This window comes from Carcharhinus amblyrhynchos, chromosome 31 (genome assembly GCF_965287045.1).
Source record: "Carcharhinus amblyrhynchos chromosome 31, sCarAmb.v2.hapA, whole genome shotgun sequence".
NCBI lineage: Eukaryota > Metazoa > Chordata > Chondrichthyes > Carcharhiniformes > Carcharhinidae > Carcharhinus > Carcharhinus amblyrhynchos.
In genome coordinates this window covers 6,993,439-7,012,991 of record NC_137354.1, presented here as the reverse complement: position 1 = coordinate 7,012,991, position 19,553 = coordinate 6,993,439, and the positions used below count along the sequence as shown (strand labels likewise).

At 45.0% G+C, this 19,553-nt stretch overlaps 1 protein-coding gene across 1 annotated transcript in view; it reads right to left on the bottom strand.

The window, feature by feature from the left end:
* The window catches only part of LOC145360392 (heparan-alpha-glucosaminide N-acetyltransferase), a 228,371-nt gene that overhangs the window by 94,810 nt on the left and 114,008 nt on the right, over positions 1-19,553 (bottom strand). The gene's annotated exons all lie outside the window — the stretch shown is intronic.

The following is a 19,553-nucleotide window of genomic DNA, read 5'->3' as shown; positions in this document are numbered from 1 at the left end:
TTATCTGCACTCCCTTGTACCTAGTGTTTAACTGTTGTCTGAAACCTTTACAGCCAATTAAATAAGTTTGATTGAAAAGAATGGCTGCACTAGATGACTTCTGAACGCTGGCAAAACATCGACTGCACTGGGAGGCGACCCTTATGGCTATCCAAGGGCCTCAATTCGTGGATAGGCCACCCAATGCCTCACTTGCTGCTGATAAAATACCAGTGGAGGTGGATAATGGACTAGCATTGTGCAACTGCCATGACACCCAGTTTGATGCCCCCTCCTGCCAACCCACTCCAAGGTGAACAATAAAGTTCCACCCCTGATTTTCTCACATATAGCCCGTGCCGGATTCCTATTCCCCCCCACTCCCCGTTCTGCCACTCAGCAGCGGAAGGATTACTCCTTCCTCAGGGGAAACTCCTTATTTATGACTAAAATGATTTGTGACAGTCCAGATGGATGAAAGCTTAATCCACGTGAAGCAGCCAAAGCTTTTAATGGACCCTTCCAGAAGTGGCTTTCAGAAGAACCACTTTTTGTTTGTGTGCAAAGAGGAAGCAAATACAAGAAGGAGCTTTCATTCATTCTTGCTTCTCTCCTTGGTCACAGATCACCATCTGCACCCACGCACTTCTCTTTCACCCCCTGTCCTTTACCAGAAATGTCAAACCAAATGCCTATTGCAAAGGGCATGAAAAGCATCCTTGAAGCTATTTGAAGAGGAGTATTGAGATATTCCAATGTGCCCGCATCCCAAATCACCACCAGCACACAGCAACTGACATCTGTCTCACTACTGCTTCTGTGAGATATTTCGCATTTGTCCACATATGTACAATCCAAAAGTAATTCATTCCTGATGAGTATTTTGAGCCACATCTAAGATATGATTAAGTATAAAATACAAATCTTCCTTTTCGAGGCTGGGTTTGTCTGGATTACAGGTGTACTGCGCGTGCAATGTTGCAAACCAGAAATAAGGTAAGCAAGTACTGCTTTCCAAAACAAAGTGAATCACAGAATCATAAAATCCCTGCTTGTCCTGGTTACGGATGTACAGTTTGTGCAATGCTGCAAATCAGAAATAACAAGCACTGGGCCGGAATTCTCCCATCCCTCCTGCCACTGGAATTTTAGCGAGCATGTTGCGGAGAATGTGAAATGCCATTGTCGGTCGGGCAGGAATTTCTGACTTTTAGACCAATGTGGCTGGAGAACTTTGCCCCTGTTTTCCAAAACAAAATGAATCATAGAATCCCTGCAGTGCAGAAGGGGCCATTCGGCCCATCATGCAATCCCACCCAGAACCCATCCCCATAACCCCACATATTTACCCTGCGAATCCCCCTGACATTAAGGGTCAACTTAACGTGGCCAATCCATCTAACCTACACAACTCTGGAGTGTGGAAACCAGAGCACCCAGAGGAAACCCACACAGATACGGGGAGAATGCGCAAACTCCGCACAAGGCCAGAATTGGACGCGGGTCCCTGGCGCTGTGAGGCAGCAGTGCTAACCATTGTGCTGACCAAAGGCATTCCCAATCTACATCACACTCCATCTCACACTGCAAACTGATGAAATCCATCTTGCCCTATGTGATAGGCATAAAGTAGAAGGGACAAGTGACTTAGTGTTGAGTCAGCGTGGATGGGCACTCTCAGCAAACAAAGGGTCCTCATGGAAAGGTCCTCAAACAATGCCATGGAGCCACTCATGGGGACGCCAAGGCAATCTGCTGAGTACCTTTGTGGCTAGGCTACCATGACAGACTTTTAACTCCAAACATTTGCACTGGGAATGAGGTGTTCACTTGTTGAATTTATACCATAAACTAGGTGAAACTGGGGTCAACTAATATGTGACACGACAGGAGAAAATGATATCTTGTATAATGTTAAATCTACTTGATCAGGGTAACATTCCAGGTAACAGGGACAGTGCAACGGGGGGAAAAGGTCTGAGGAGGGTGAGAAAAACATACACCTGTGTGTAAGTAGACACATTGAGAAACACTGCAACAAGCTGTTCAAGAACATAAGGAAAGGTGATGGTCTAATGGTATTATCACTAGACTATTAATCCAGAAATTCAGCTAATGCTCTGAGGACCTGGGTTCAAATCCCACTATGGTAGGTGTTGAAATTTGAACACAATTTTTTAGAAATCTGGAATTAAAAATCTACTTATCACCATTGCCTATTGTCAGAAAAACCCATCTGGTTCACTAATGTCCTGTCAGCAAGGAAATCTGCCGTCCTTAACTGGTCTGGCCTACATGTGACTCTAGAGCCACAGCAATGTGGTTGACTTTCAATTGCCCTCCAAGGGCAACGAGAGATGGGCAATAAATGCTGGCCTTGCCAGTGATGCCCATGTCCCACAAATGAATAAAGAATTATTAAAAAGCTGCTGTAAAATAATCAGCGCTATGGAAAAATATACATTATAGGAGACAGGAAATAGGAGACAGGAAATAGGAGACAGAGGGTAGTTGTGGAGGGGACCTTGTCGGGCTGGAGGCCAGTGACCAGTGGTGTGCCGCAGGGCTCAGTACTGGGACCTCTCCTCTTTGTAGTCTACATAAATGACTTGGAAGAGGGCGTAGGTGGTGTGATCAGCAAGTTTGCTGATGACACCAAGATGGCAGGGTTGGCGGGTACAGAACTGGATTGTCAGGTGATACAACAGGATATAGATAGGTTGGTGCAGTGGGCAGATAGGTGGCAGATGGCATTTAACCCTGACAAATGCGAGGTGATGCATTTTGGACGGAATAATGCAGAGAGGAGCTATGTGATAAAAGGTAGGCCGATTAGGAGTATAGACATACAGAGGGACCTGGGAGTGCAGGTTCACAAATCCATGAAGGTTGCGTCACAAGTGGAGAACGTTGTTAGGAAGGCTTATGGGATGTTAGCCTTTATAGGAAGGGGCATAGAGTATAAAAGCTGCCGTCTAATGCTTCAGTTGTACAGAACGTTGGTTAGGCCGCATTTGGAGTACTGCATCCAGTTCTGGTCACCTTACTACCGGAAGGACGTGGAGTCTCTGGAAAGGGTGCAGAGGAGGTTTACCAGGATGTTGCCTGGCGTGGGGGGACTGGGTTACGAGGAGAGATTGAAGAAACTGGGGCTATTCTCCTTGGAAAGATGGAGATTGAGAGGGGACATGATAGAAGTATATAAGATACTGAAGGGAATAGATAGAGTTAATAGTGAGAGACTGCTCCCTAGACTGGGTACGAACACGAGAGGTCATCATTTAAGGGTGAGGGGGGGGAGGTATAATTTGGAGGTGAGAAGAAGGTTCTTTACGCAGAGAGTTGTGGGGGTCTGGAACGCGCTACCAAGTAGGGTGGTGGAGGCAGGAACATTGGACTCGTTTAAGATGCAGTTAGATAGGCACATGAGTGAAACGAGAATGGAGGGATATGGTAGGGGCTATTAAATAGGGTTAAACCTCGGGAGACACCGGAAGGGCAGGCTGTATGATTAATATTTTTGTCTTTATTCCACAGGTGGAGGTCCACCTCGTGTCAAGCGAGGGGCATGCACACGGCGGGTCGTGCGTGGGCTGCTCTTGGAAGTCCAGGAGTGGCCTAGTACTTCATGTCGGTGTGTGTGCTTGATCCTGGACCGGTAGACGGGCACCGCAACAGCTCAGTGACTAGCACTGCTGGCTGTGCAGACACATGGATTTGGGCCTGTGTCTGTGGGAGTTTGCGCATTCTCCCTGTGGTTGCGTGGGTTTCCTCCGGGCGCTCCGGTTTCCTCCCACACCCCAAAGATGTGCTCTTAGGCTAATCGGTTTTTACCAAATTGACACTATTTCTTCCCTGAATCTGACTGAGTAGGGTTCCATTCGTAGACATGCAGGGTAGAATAGGTGTAGGGTGATGCGGCGGCGCGGGCTCGTTGGGCCGAAGGGCCTGTTTCCCGTGCTGGGTTGTTCTTTGTTCTTCTTTGTTCTTTGTTGTTACATCAACTGATTTATATAAACATGCAGCCAATCTTTGCTCTGGCTGATTATTCAATCCAAACTAACCAACGCTTTGTTTCCCAATATCATCTTTGGATTTAGCCAATTCGATGTTGAAGATCTGATTTTGAGGCCTCTTAATAGAATTGTGTGGTTTGCATTACAGTATTATGTTCTTGAAGAAACAAGACACATCCCCTTCTCTCAAGAGATCCTGTATTGCAGTACACAACTCTCCTATTTCACAATATCTAATTACAAGCTATTTACAATGAGATCAGCATCGAACGGTCAACTCCAGGGGCTATACTCGTAGAGTTACTAGTAAAAAGCAATAATAAGGAAAACGCACAAATCAGGGTGGTTTCTCTCCCTGGCCCTCTACAGCTGTGTTACATGTCATTGCCTTGCTGAACAAAAGAATAAATGCATTTGTATAGAATCTTTCCCATCCTCAAGTTGCTTTGGAACCACTGAAGTACATTTGAAATAATAGCCACTGAACAGGATTGGTGAAACTCGTTGTGAGTCAGAACAGAAAAACTAACCAAAACTCCATTCAGCAGCACTGGAAAATCCTAGCCACAAATGAAAATGGAACATTTTGCCTACTGTTGTAAAGAATGGAACACAGCACTCAATTTGTGCACAGCAAGTTCCCACCAGGAGAAAACCATTTCAAGACCAGGCTGTCTCTTTTACCATACAATTGTGGTGACAAGGGGAATTTCACAGTAACTTCATTGCAGTGTTAATGTAAGCCTTACTTGTGACTAATAAATAAACTTTAAGAAGAATCCCTACTGTGCAGAAGGAGGCCATTCAGCCCATCGAGTCTGCACCAACTCTCCAAGACAGCATTTTATCCACGTCCTAACCCCATAATCCCATGTATTTACCACGCTAATTCCCCCCTAACCTATATATTTTGGGACACCAAGGGTCACTTTAGCATGGATAATCCATCTAACCTCACATCTTTGGTCTACGGGAGGAAACAGGAGCACCTGGAGGAAACGGAAAGAATGTGCAACTTCCAAGCAGCCAGTCACCCAAGGCCGGAATCAAACTTTGGTCCCTGGCACTGTGAGGCAGCAGTGCTAATCACTGAGCAGCCATGTGATATTGGTGGAGATAAATATTAGTATGTCACCAAGATACATGCAGCTACAGCCTGTATTGGATCGGTACAGCTCAAGAGCGGAGTTTCACATTCCCGCCAACAGTGGGCAACGTCACAGGCAGGATGGGAAAGTTTGGAAAGCAGCCAATTAGCCGACGAGTGTCCACCACTGGCTACACCAAGAAAATCCCAGGTCATGTTTGATATCTGATACAAAAACAGTCTTGGCATCAGAGGTCAGAAGTAAGAGAGTCGGCTGCAGGATCCAGCTAGTACCACCGTTGTGAATGAAGGAGGCTTCAGTTACTTTCAGAACACGTTCCCGTTTTGAGTCGTCATTCACTGCACATCTCAGCTATATCCCTGTGGGAAGAAAGACTTAATTCCACATGGCGGTATTCCAGGACAAATTCTCCTATATAGGGGAGTGAGGGCCGAGTGGTATTACGGCTGGACTATTAAACCAGGAATTCAGCGAATGCTCTGGGGACCCAGGCTTGAATCCTGCCAAAGCAGATGGTGCAATTTGAATTCAATAAAAAAATCTGGAATTAAGAATCTATTGATGACCATGAAACCATTGTTGATTGTCGGAAAAACCCATCTGGTTCACTCGTGTACTTTAGGGAAGCAAATCTGCCATCCTTTGCTAGTCTGCCCTACATGCGACTCCAAAGCCACAGCAATGTGGGTGACTCTCAACTGCTCTTTGAACATCGGCAACTAGGAATGGATAATAAATGCTGGCCAGTTACTGTCCCACAAATAAAAAAAATATAGACTGGGGATATTGACACCGTTTCCTCGGGGAAGAGAAGATTGAGTGCACATTTAATAGAGGTTATGAAGGGTCTGGGCAGAATATTAAGGGAGAAACTGCTCTCATTGTCCACAAGTATCTGAAAATGGTTCTATAGCTTAAGGGACACACTCTGTATCAAGCAAGGGGCAAGGCAATGGAGTATCGCTCCATGGGCTACCTGAGCTGGTATGGAGTTGAACTCCATTCTGCACCATATTCCAGTCCTCTTAAGTTCCATAGAACCATAACCAAAGAACCCCTACAGTGCAGATGGAGGCCATGGGCCCATCAAGTCTGCACTGAATCTTCGAAAGAGCATCTTTCCTAGGCCCACCCCTCCCCTCTTCCCCTCTCCTTTGTCCGTAAACCCGCATATCTCTCATTTTTCTCTGTAGCCAGGGCAAACAGCCTCTTAAATTACCCTGCCGAGTCCTTGAAGATTTTTAGATGTTTCCATGAGACAATTTCTCCAAAAACTCTTCAACTGCCAAAGAATGGAGGCCCATTCTACTCAATCCTTCTCCGTAGGACAACTCTGTCTCTTTCTCTCCCTCTCATATATTGGGGATCCTTCCTGCAATCCTGGGAATTGGCACAGAGGGGAAGAGCTAGCATGTAACCAGGCTGTGATGTTTGGTACACACTTGGCTCAGACCCTGAGAGAATGAACTGCAATGCAGTTAAACAGGATCTGACAAGCACAGCAGTCAAAACATTAGTGAACTGAGATAAGCAACTGAACATTACTAACAGAGAGGAAGAAGGAAGTAATAACGTCCAGGGTAAACAGAAATATTAATACAATAAAAGGCTTAAATAAGGATGTGAAAGGGCTGTATGCTTTTATACTAATGGAACAAGCATTATGAATAAACTATTGGAATTAGCCAGCAACAATATTGACATTATTGGCATTACAGAAACGTGGACAGGAGCAGCTGGCGGCCAACAGATGGGTCTAATGGAGCATAGACTGATCTGTGAGGATGAACCAAGGCGGTCAAGTGGCATTCTGTATATACATGCTTTCACAATAGCTATCGAGATCACCACTAATTATAGGCTCATGAGATATAGGAACAGAATTAGGCCATTTGGTCCATTGAGTCCGCTCCGCAATTTGATCATAGCTGATATGCTCCTCATCTCCTCATCCCTAGTTGCCCTCGAGAAGATGGTAGTCAGCTGCCTTCTTGAAATGTTGCAGCCCACTTGCTGTGGCTCGACAACTGTGTGGCTTGTTACGCCATTTCAGAGGGCAGTGGCTCTGCAGGTTCAAACCCAGGTCCCCAGAACATTCGCTGAGTTTCTGGATTAATAGTCTGGCACTAATACCACCAGGCCATCAGCTTCCCCTCCTGTGAGAGACAGGAAAATAGTAATTATCAAGCAAAAATGAATCATAGATCCTTGTCAGAATGAGGTGGTAATATAGGTTACCTGATGGTCCAGTTTAGTTCTGAGTGAGCCTTCTGATTGAGAATTCTTAGGGAGATTTTGACTAATCCTATGGGTTAGTAAATGTTCACTAATGGGGAATAAGTTTTTATTTTCTCCTGTTGCCTTCTCCTGATTTTTTTTTATTCACTTGTGGGACCAGGGCGTTGCCCATCCCTAGCTGCCCACCCCTGAGAAGGTGGTGGTGAGCTGCCTTCTTGAATCGTTGCAGTCCATGTGCTGTGGGTTGATCCACAATGCTGTTTGGAAGGGAATCCCAAGATTTTGACCCAGTGTTTGCAAAGAAATAGCAAAATATTTCCAAATCAGGATGATGAGTGATTTAGGGGGGAACTTGCAGGTGATGGTGTTCCCATTTATCTGCTGCCCTTGTACTTCTAGTTGGAAGTGGTCGGGGGTTTGGAAGGTGCTGTCTAAGGATCTTTGGTGAATTGCGGCAGTGCATCTTGATTCCCAACACAAGTCAGTGTGCTCCTCAGTGAATGGCTTACTCTCAACCATCTTGCAGCTTGTCACGACAAGATAGAGAAGAGATACATGAAAAAAAGATGCCTGTATCTGGCAGAATAACCTCCATCACCATCTTCTCTTCCAACAGATAGCGCATTGCTGACATCCACATAACTGTTTGTGACTCATGACGTTCCAGTTAATCTAATATTTGTTTCTTTCTGTGAAACTCTTTGCCACAGAAGGCTGTGGAGGCCAGGTCATTGAGTGTCTTTAAGACAGAAATAGATAGGTTCTTGATTAATAAGGGGATCAGGGGTTATGGGGAAAAGGCAGGAGAATGGGGATGAGAATAATATCAACCATGATTGAATGGTGAGCAGACTCTATAGACTGAGTGGCCTAATTTTGCTCCTATGTCTTATGGTCTTATGTTTCTTTTTCTCGTCCATTTGGCAACCTACCCCACTGGAACCTAGACAGAGTTATGTTAGCGCATTCAACTGAAATGCCATCGCCTGCTATTTTAACTTGTAACCTGTTTCTTACCAAGGTTAATTCCTTTTCATGAGCAAAGAAATTTCAGAGAAACTTGCCAAACCATCTGATGCTACTATCTCACGGTGTAGTTCCCAGACCCATGTTATTTGTGCTCAGGATAATGTGACAGTTATTGACGATTTAAACAGTGTGCTCCTTTGAGCTGCCGGTCTCTAACACAGCTTTAATGAATAATGGATAAAACCAGTAAATGCTGCAAGTGCATTGCAGGCACATCAGCCCCTGTAAAAGGAAATGGACAGATTAATGTTTTCGGATGTAGACCCTCCATTAGAACGCCAAACCGGAAGAGTTCTGACAAAGGGCTTCCTGCTACGTCAGCCTGTCTCTTCACTTTTCAGATCCTGTGCAAGTCCAGTAGCTCTTTGATAATTTTAGCATCATAGAGTCATTGAATTCCTACAGTATGGAAAAGGCCACTTGGCCCATCAAGTCCACACCAACTCTCTGACAAGAGTATCATATCCATGCCTCTCCCCCACCCTATACCTGTAACCCTGAGCACTTACTATGGCCAATCCACCTGGCCTATGGATCTTGGGACATCAAGAAGCAATTTAGCATGGCCAATCCATCTAACCTAGACATCTTGGGACATCGAGGGACAGTTTTGCATGGCCAATCCATCTAATCTACACATCTTGGGACATCAAGAGACAGTTTCGCATGGCCAATCCATCTAATCTACACATCTTGGGATACCAAGGGACAATTTACCATGACCAATCCATCTAACCTACACATCCTTGGACAGCAAGGGACAGTTTAACATGACCAATACATCTAACCTACACATCTTGGGACACCAAGGTACAGCATAACATGGCCAATCCACCTAACCTACACATCCTGGGACACCAAGGGACAGTTTAGCATGACCAATCAACCTAACCTGCCCATTTTTGGAGGGTGGGAGGAAACCGAAGCACCTGGAGGAAACCCACACAGACACGGGGACAATGTGCAAACTCCGCAGAGACAGTGACTCGAGACTGAAATTGAACCCGGGTCCCTGGTGCTGTGAGGCAGCAGTGCTAACCACTGTGCCACCTTCGCTACTTTTTTTTTCTCCATTTGTCCTGTCTTAATCAACAGATTTACATTTACACAGGCCCGATCAGGAGCAGTTAAACTCTTGAGTACGGACGAAGAGACTGTAAGCTTCAAGGAACAATTACCAGTCATTTAATTCAGGCTAATCAGGGCTGAATACCATAGCAACAAACAGGGCAAACACAAAAAAGGCTAGATACTCAAAAACAGGCAACAGAGATTGTGATGTCACATTCTTCCGAACTGCCTGTTCAATCAATCTCCTTGTGATTTATTTGAGAGTTGTCAGTCACAGGATATTCGAGAGGAAGTCCAGCAGCAATTAAGAAAAAAAATCAATGAAAGAAAATTCTGCTGGTCACCAACAATGACAGACCACGTACTAGCGGTCTAAATAAATACCCAGCCAGACAGGAGGCTATGTTCTTCATTCCAGAATGAAAGGGAACACAGAATCCAAATTCAGGCATTCTCCATTAATGTCTCTCATGTCTCAAGAGCAGCTTCTTCCCTGCTGCCATCAGACTTTTGAATGGACTTACTTTGCATTAAGCTGATCTTTCTCTACACCCTAGGTATGACTGTAACACAACATTCTGCACTCTCTCCTTTCCTTCGCCCCTATCAACGGTACGCTTTCTCTTTATAGTGCACAAAAAACAGAACTTCTCGCTGTATCCCAATAAATGTGGCAATAAATCAAATCGAATCAAAATCCCATGGCTCAGAATTGCAGTGAGCTGCCCAGTCTTGAACAAAATCATACAGAACAGAAAGTTATGCGTTTGGAGGAACTGGGGTCTTAAATGGAGGAGTATGGGAAATCATCCCTCCATGGAAGCAGATGGAATCATAGAATCCCTGCAGTGCAGGAGGCCATTTGGTCCATCGCTATCAAGCATGCACCAACAACAATCCCATCCAGACCCTATCCCTGTAACCCCACGTATTTCCCCTGCCAATCGCCCTGACACTAAGGGGCAACTCAGCATAGCCAATCCCCTTAAACTATATATCCTGGGACACTAAGGGGCAATTTAGTATGGCCAATCCACCTACCTCGCACATCTTCGCACTGTGGGAGGAAACCAGACCACCCCGAGGAAACCCACGCAGACACAGGGGGAATGTGCAGACTCTACACAGGCAGCCACACGAGGCCGGAATTGAACCCGGATCCCTGGTGCTGTGAGGCATGCCACTGTCCTTACAATAGTGAGTGTATCGAAGTGGTTACTTTTGGACAAAACAACCCTTAAATTAAATAGTGAGAGAGAAAGAATGCACATATCCATTTTTATAACAACCTCAGGATGATGCAAAGCACTTTACAGCCAATTACAATTTAAATGCAATCACCTTTATAATGATGGGAGAAGCAAGGTATGTGTAATTTACTCAACAACACCCATGATGTTGGCCTCTTGGAGAATGAGCTCCTTGATTGAAGTAATGATTGCCTGCCCAATCAGTGAGCCTCACCCGAGGAGTGTCAGGGCTACTGACTCTTTGGATTCTGACTTTGTACCTGATGCAGTCTTAGGAGTGGAGATAACTTTGTAAATAAAGGGAATCTGGTGAAGGGATGCCAGCTGCTGAGGAGTTATTTCAGTATGGAAGTAAGAATTGGTTGAGACTCAGTAGAGAGAAACAGAACAAACTTGAGCTGGTCGGTTCAAAGGGGCAGTGACGTGGACCTGTGGGCTGGGGGTGGGAGGGTGTGGCTTTAACACCAGCCCAAGGGTTTGTGTTTGTGTTTGTGTATGTGTATGTGTGTGTGTGTGTGTGTGTGTGTGTGTGTCTGTGTGTGTGCGTGCGCACGCGCCCAGGAGCACTCCTCTTTTCCTGAGCACACAATGATAACCAAAAGCATCTTAATCACTTTCTGAGGGGTTTCTAGAATTTTCTTTAAGATTATGTTGTTTAGAACCTTATTCAACTAGGGGGAATGTACGCAGTGCAAGTTCTGCCCATTTGCACCTGAATTCTGCCTCCAAACTCCTATAACAGATACAAGATGCAAGTCACACACTTGAGGAACCTAACACCTGTGCCTGGACAACTAAAGTCACCCAAGCTAATAGAGGGTCCAGTGTATTTCTGGTCCAGATTAGGATGCAGAATTAGGAGATTCAAGACCAGTTTTTTGGTCACTAAACAGAAAGTTGAGTTTCTTGCTCATTAGCTGGAAATTTACCGGCATGTTCACCCCGATTCCGAGGGCGTGCAAGGCTCGGAGAATGGCATTCTCTGTTGGCCTCGGGCGGGATCATATGAACCTCAGGCGGACGAGCCAGTAAAATTCCGCCCCCTGTCTGTGCAGAGGCCCTCTTATCCCTCCTTCAGTTCTGTTACAAAACAAAAACTTTTCTCATCTCATCATCTCTCAGATTCCTGAACCGCCATGTAGCCCAAATTATTTCAATCTCTGCCCATTTCCAATTTTTATATTTAGCCATTCTGAAATGAGGATGACACTGGCATGGTCACATTCATCACCCATCCTTATTTGATCAGATGGGCATTCTATAGTAATCCCTTTCACATCCAAAGATTGTCAGAGTATTTCAGGAGGCATGTAGTGGCTAACCGTGGAGCAACAACAAGATAAGGGAGTAGATTCCGACAGTGTAAACCGAAGAAGCCAACATTCAGACATGATCCAAACTAGTAAACAGCCAATTTAAAAAGGTCTACATCTGTCTCCCAACATGAAGAAAAGGGAGCCAGTTTCGATAATGTGAACACAGAGATAAAGCCACACTTTGTTCACTGTGAAGCAACGCGTTGAACTTCCTCCTGAGTAATAGGGGAGTCTCAAAGAAGACAGCATAGGTTTAAGGTGAGAGGGGGAAAATACAAAGGTGTCCAGAGAGTTTTTCACATGGAGGGTGGTGAGTGTCTGGAATGAGCTGCCAGAGGCAGTAGTAGAAACAGGTACAATTTTGTCTTTTAAAAAATATTTAGGCAGTTACATGAGTAAGACGTGTGTGTTAGGGTTGATTGGCCATGATAAATGGCCCCTTAGTATGAGGAGGACTAGGAGGATAAATATGAGGGGTTACAGGGATAGGACCTGGGTGGGATTGCTGTCGGTGCAGACTTGATGGGCCAAAGGGCCTCCTTCTGCATTGTAGGGATTCTATGGGTATAGAGGGATATGGGCCAAACGCAGGCAATTGGGACTTAATGGCAAATGGTAAAGCTTAATGGTAAAAACTGGGTGGCATGGACAATTTGGGCCGAAGGGCCATGTTTCCTCTATGAGTGCTTCCAAAAGAAGAAGGTGACTGAGCAACGCCCAAAGGTCATTCACTTAAAACCTTGAATCTCATTCATGGTTAATAGTACAGTACCCGCAAAATACGGCACATTCCCCTCCCCAAAAAGTTCCCATTGATTCCAGTTTCTGCTGCGCCTGTTACACCCTCCTCTCCCTCCATCAGTTCCCTGCCAGTAAACAGCAATTTCTCTTCCCTTTGTATGACACTCTGGGGAGTTAGTGCCTCTTAATTGAAACAGACCCTCATAAAAAAAATCACCAGCTGGTTTTGTGGCCAAATCCTCATAAATAACACAGACGTATAAAAAAAAGACAAGCTAATTAACACAAAGCACAGCTTGATGGAGCAAGGCTACACTTCGATAGCAGCGGGGCAACTCCACGCTATCAGAGATTGATACAGCACAGATAAGGCAGCAATAATCATCACAGGTTTGGCCTTTAAAAGGCAAAGGAAGCTTATTGTCTAAGAGTTATATTTATACTGTGGCCACCAGTCCGAAAGCACTAGGTGATGTGGGCAGCACCTGCTGTGCACTGCTTAGATCCGATTTGAATTCTCTTTGCCAAGAGAGAGCACCATGCAGGTGTGTTTATACACACAGCTCGCTTCCTGGCCAGTAAATATTCCAATTGTTTTGCAAGCGGCGATGGGAAGGCACATAGTCCCAACCCAATTAAACAAACTCTGGGCAAGTTACCCAACATGCCGAGGAAACTCAAAGGATCCCCGAGCACACTTTAAAAACTGGCTTTGGTATTGTTCAGGTTCATTTGCATCATTACACAATCACATGCGACGCGCAGGCCATGGATTTTGGATGCTGAATTAGCCCTCAGCCTCACATCGTGGTCCTACTGGGAGCAATCCTACTTGGAAATCATCCAGTCGGTGCGAGGAACGTTTTTAGTGCTCTAAATGAGATGTTAAACCAAGCCCTGGCTGCTTGTTCGAATGGATATTAAAAACCCCCATGGCAATATTCAAAAACAGCTGGAGTTGACCCAACAATCACACCACCACGATTTAAAAATAGGAGGGCTAATCATGCATCTCAATGCTGTTTGTGAGATTCTCTTGATTCGAAGAAATTGGTTGCAGCATTAGTCGACGCAAGAGAACTCTCCAGCCTTCTTGGAGCTTTTTTTTATTCACTCATGGAGCTTTTTTTTATTCATTCATGGGATATGGGTGTCGCTGGCTGGCCAGCATTTATTGCCCATCCCCAGTTGCCCTTGAATTGAGTGACTTGATAGGCCATTGCTGTGGCTCTGGAGTCACATGTAGGTCAGACCAGATGAGGCCGGCAGATTTCCTTCCCCAAAGGACAGAACAGAACCAGATGGGTTTTACCAACAATGGTTTCATGGTCATTAGTAGATTCTGAATTCCAGATTTTTTTTTGGTTGAATTCAAATTCCACCATCTGCCGCTGTAAGACATCCCAAGATGCAAAACAGGAGTGTTACCAAACAGAATATAAAGCACACTTGCTAGTTCACTGAGGTTACTGAGATATTGTCAGTGGTACTGAATTGTACTGTCCTTCATCATTACCAGGCTAACCAAAGCTGTTACAAGACTTTCCTGTCGCTAATTTTCCTTAACATAACTGATATTGTCACTCTTCCTTTTAGATTTTCCCCTATGTCCCACCAAGTAAAATGATGTCAAGGCCATCTCAGTCCAATTGCAACTTGTTTTACTTCAATGTACTGACCACAAATTATTGATAAGATCTTTTCCTCCCAAGATCATTTAACATCTCTGGCCAATGGCAACTCTACAGTGCTCTTGCTATTTTTACATGGGATTCCCACAGAGAAGCCTCCTCCTCTGCTCGATGTGTGCAGGCGAAGAGTGCTAGTTAAACTGTAAATGTGAGGAAGGCTTCCAGGAGCTTGGTACAGAGGCCTCTTTTCCAAAATCGGTGCAACAGTGCAGAAACAACATAAGCAAAGCCCCTCTTTTCATAGAATCCTACAGTGCAGACAGAGGCCATTCAGCCCATCAAGTCTGCACTGACCACAATCCCATCCAGGCCCTATCTCCATAATCCCATGCATTTACCCTAGCTAGTCCCCCTGACACTAAGGGGCAATTTAGCATGGCCAATCCACCCAACCCACACATCTTTGGATAGTTGGAGGAAACTGGAGCAACCAGAGGAAACCCACACAGACACGGGGAGAATATGTGAACTCCACACAGACAGTGACCTGAGCCAGGAATTGAACCCAGCCACTGGCGCTGTGAGGCAGCAGTGCTAACCACTGTGCCACTGTGCTGCCCTATTTAAAAAAAAGTCATAGAATCCCTACTTTGCAGAAGGAGGTGAATCAGCCCATCCAGTTTGTACTGACCACAATCCCACTCAGGCCCTATTCCTGCAACCTTGCATATTTACCCTGCTAATCCCCTGACACTGAGGGGCAATTTGGCATGGCCAATCCACACAATCTGCATATCTTTGGACTGTGGGAGGGAACCAGGACACCCAGAGGAAAGCCACACAGACTCGGGGAGAATGTGCAAACTCCACACAGACCCAAGCTGGGAATTGAACCCAGGTTCCTGGTGCTGTGAGGCAGCAGTGCAAACCACTGTGACACTGTGCCACTTTGGCAATATATCACTCTTTTGAGTGATACATGCCAACTAATAGATATCCCATTAACAGTGACCAGCAGTGGAACACACAAACTCTGCTTTCATGAAATCCAGCTAGTTCCCATCTATCCTGTGCGTGCACTGGTTCCAGGATCAAATGTTGCAATTGGAAAGATTTATTTGAGATCTAAGCTTTCAGAAAATCTTGCTAAAACCGCTGAAAATACTTTTAACCCACGATGGAGTAAATATTGAGAAAGAGGAGGTATTAGAGGGCTGGCTGTAATTAAAGTTGGTTGATCCCCAGGGTAGGAAGGGATGCACCCGAGGATGCTGGAGGGAAGCAAGGGTAGAATCTGCAAAGGTATTGGCCCCAATCTTCCAAGCCTCCTTAGATAAGGCAGTGGTGCCAGATGACTGGAGAATTCCAAATCTTCCAATCAATCCAATCAATCTTACCAATTGATATCTGAGTAAATGTGGCAATTGTCTTGAATATCAAATTGCACTGGGAAACTCCAATTGAGATGGGAGCCTGATCACTGGACAGAAATTGGAGTCTGATGATGTTTTAATGTTGTAACCATTGCTCTGGCTACAAAGAATTATCATTGATTTACAATGTGCACATCCCACTTAGACACTCAAATCTCACTGAAAATGCTGACAAGTTGCTGAAACATTTTCATCTGATACTCATCAGGACAAACACAAGAATGGCAGATTCCCAATGATCACAGCCATTTATACACTACTGGAGAAAAGTATGCTGATTGGTTGGCAAATCAATGCTGCGGCAAAATTGTTGCGATCATTTAAAATTTGGCATTCTTGTGTTTGTCCTGATGAGTGCAAGATGAGAAGCTTCAGCAACATGTCTCTCTTTTGAGTAGTACTTCATTTGATTTGATTTATTATTGTCATATGTATAGAATACAGTGAAAAGTATTGTTTCTTGTGCTCTATACAGACAAAGCATACCGTTCATAGAGAAGGAAAGGAGACAGTGCAAAATTTTGTCTTACAGTCATAGCATAGGTGTAGAGAAAGACCATGTCAATATAAGGAGGTCCAATCAAAAGCCTGATGGCGGCTGGGAAGAAGTTGTTCTTGAGTCGGTTGGTACGTAACCTCAGACTTTTATCTTTTTCCCAACAGAAGGTGTGGAAGAGAGAATGTCCGGGGTGCGTGGGGTCCTTAATTATGCTGGCTGCTTTTCTGAGACAGTGGGAAGTGTAGACAGAGTTAGTGGATGGGAGGCTGGTTTGCGTGATGGATCCGGCTACCTTCACTTTCCTTTGTAGTTTCTTGATGATACATGCCAATTAATAAATATATCATTAATAGTGACCACACTGGAACACACAATAGATCATTTTCATTCAAAAAATCTCTCTTTAGTCACAAGTCTGATGAACAATGTTGCCCTCAGATTCACTGCTCACATTCACATCAGTGGTATTGTATGGAGACTGGCATTCGTGTAGACTGCAGAAGTGAAGAAGAGGAGGCATGATGCTGCTCTTTACATTTACCATGTCTAACTTGGAAAGGCAAGCTGCTCCCTCAGGGTGGCGTTTTGCAGTGTGGTCCCTTATCAAACTGACCAGAAGAAGATGCAATCGGATTGGAAAACCGACCAGAAAAAGTGCCAACAAAAGCTGGTGTTACTCGAGACAGGGTGCAAGGAAAAGCGAAGCAGCTGATGTCACCCACAGTTACCTCAGCTCCCATAATTTGGCTTGACAGGCCATAGGCCTTTCCACGTTAACCTTCCATTAACCTTGTCCAGAGGCAGCTTGGTTCTCTACAGCGTGACTAATCATTTCAGCACTCTCACCTCCTCAGGTCAAACACGCACAGGTTTCCAATGGCCTGAAATGTCAGTGTAGCCACTATCATGCCAATTATGTCAAAATCCATCTATAATGCAAACACTTCTGTAATTAAAAGCCGGCTCTTCACTTCCAGGTTGTCGGCATTCAAATCGCAAACGGGAAAAGCAAGAATAAAGGCAAATGATTGTTTTCCTGGTCTGTAGTGATTAACCAGTTCAATGTCCTGTGCATCCTCCAGGTATTCAGCCTGCCTAACTGCTGACCATCTCACCTGAATCCTGGATGCTGGCTGCCCTGGGAGAGGAGTCACCACCCACACTAACCAGCTCCGAAATTTTTAAACTGCAGCATGGTACTGTAGGACCTCAGTTGCCTTTGAAGGATCTCGGTTAAACACAAGTTGTCCTAAGAAATCCACTTCTCACCTTTGGAATGCAGCCTAAATAGGAAAGTGATGGTCCCAGCTTAAAGTGTCTTTTTCTCTCAATTGCAATCTACTTTCAAATCCCCAATTCTGCTCCAAAGGTCAATGGAGACCAGCAGATAACATCTGGAATTCCTTTTAATTTTTATATATCCTTTATTCATTCGTCGGACATGGACATCGCTGGCTGGACCAGCACTTGTTTTCCCATTCCCAGTTGCCCATGAACTGAGTGGCTTGCTAGACCACTTCAGAGGGCAGTTGAGAGTCAACCACATTGCTGTGGCTCAGGGGTCGCATGTAGGCCAGACCAGACCAGATACAGATAGCAGATTTCCTTCCTTCAAGTGAACCAGATGGATTTTTCCACGGGCACAGCATGGTGGCACAGCACTGCTACCTCACAGCGCCAGGGACCCGAGGTTTGATTCCCAGCTTAGGTCACTGTCTGTGTGGAGTTTGCACTTTCTCCTCACGTTTGCATGGGTTTCCTCCAGGTGCTCCAGTTTCCTCCCGCAATCCAAAGATGTGTGAGTTAGGTGGATTCGCTGTGTTGAATTGTCCATTAGTGTCGGGGGATTAGTAGGGTAAATGTATGGGGTTACAGGGATTGGGTCTGGATGGGTTGTTGTCGGTGCAGGCTCGATGGGCCAAATGGCCTCCTTCTGCACTGTCGGGATTCTATGATTTCTGACAAACAGTAATGGTTTCAAGGTCATCATTAGATTCTTAATTCGAGACTTTTTAAATTGAATTCAAATCCCATCATCTGCTGTAGCTGGATTCGAACCTTTGTCCATAAAACATTAGCTGGATTTCTGGATTAATAATCTAGCAATAATAGCACTAGGCCATTGCCTCCCCTTTAAAATACAATTTGTTAAGACTCTTTAGGTGAACCTCAATTTTTTTTTCAAGTTTATTAGTGTCAATGAAAGGGAAGTGAAATTTATTTCCCATGTGTCTTTGAGGTGGAAGAGGGAAATCCCAGGTGCATTATGGGAAAGGAGACATTCAACCAGATGGAAATCAGACAGAAGAATTCCAGATTTCCAAATAAAAGACATACTTTCAGACTTGCTTCTGTGCAATGCCTGTCCTTCTTGCATTTTCGATTTGAGGCTATCACCTTGGAGCCAATGAAATTCTCTGATCCCTCCATTCCCTCTGATGGAGAAGCTTCTGAGTGGCTACTACAGATGTGACATTTGTTGCACTTTACCTAATTGCTGATAGGCTCAATCATAGCATTGGAAGCGAGGCCGTGCCACATTGTTCAGCGAAAGATCACACCTTCTGTTCTCTCTACGGATGGCCATTAGCAATTCTTAGACTTTCCCCTTGTTTTTGTGGCTATGACTCAGGGAGGCAATGGCCTAGTGGTATTATCGCTGGACTATTAACCCAGAAACTCAGCCAATGTTCTGGGGACCTGGACTTGAATCCCACCACGGCAGGTGGTGGAATTTGAATTCAGTAAAAAATATCTGACTCATCTTTCATTCCCTCACTCTGCCGTATAAATGTCTCTCACTTTCTATGCCTAGGACAGCTTGGCAGCAGAGTGGTTAGCACTGTTGCCTCACAGCGCCAGGGACCCGGGTTCGATCCCCAGCTTGAGTCACTGTCTGTGTGGAGTCTGCACATTCTCCCCGTGTCTGCGTGGGGGTACTCCGGTTTTTTCTCACAGTCCAAAAGACGTGCTGGTTAGGTGCACTGGCGGTGCTAAATTCTCTCTCAATGTACCCGAACAGGCGCCAGAGTATGGCAACTAGTGGAATTTCGCAGTAACTTCATTGCAGAGCTCATATAAGCCTTACTTGTTACTAATAATTCAATAAACTTTTAGTTTTGACAAAGGGTCATCTGGACTCGAAACGTCAGCTCTTCTCTCTCCTTACAGATGCTGCCAAACTTGCTGAGATTTTACAGCATTTTCTCTTCTGGTGTCAAATTTAGACTTGTCCAGTGAA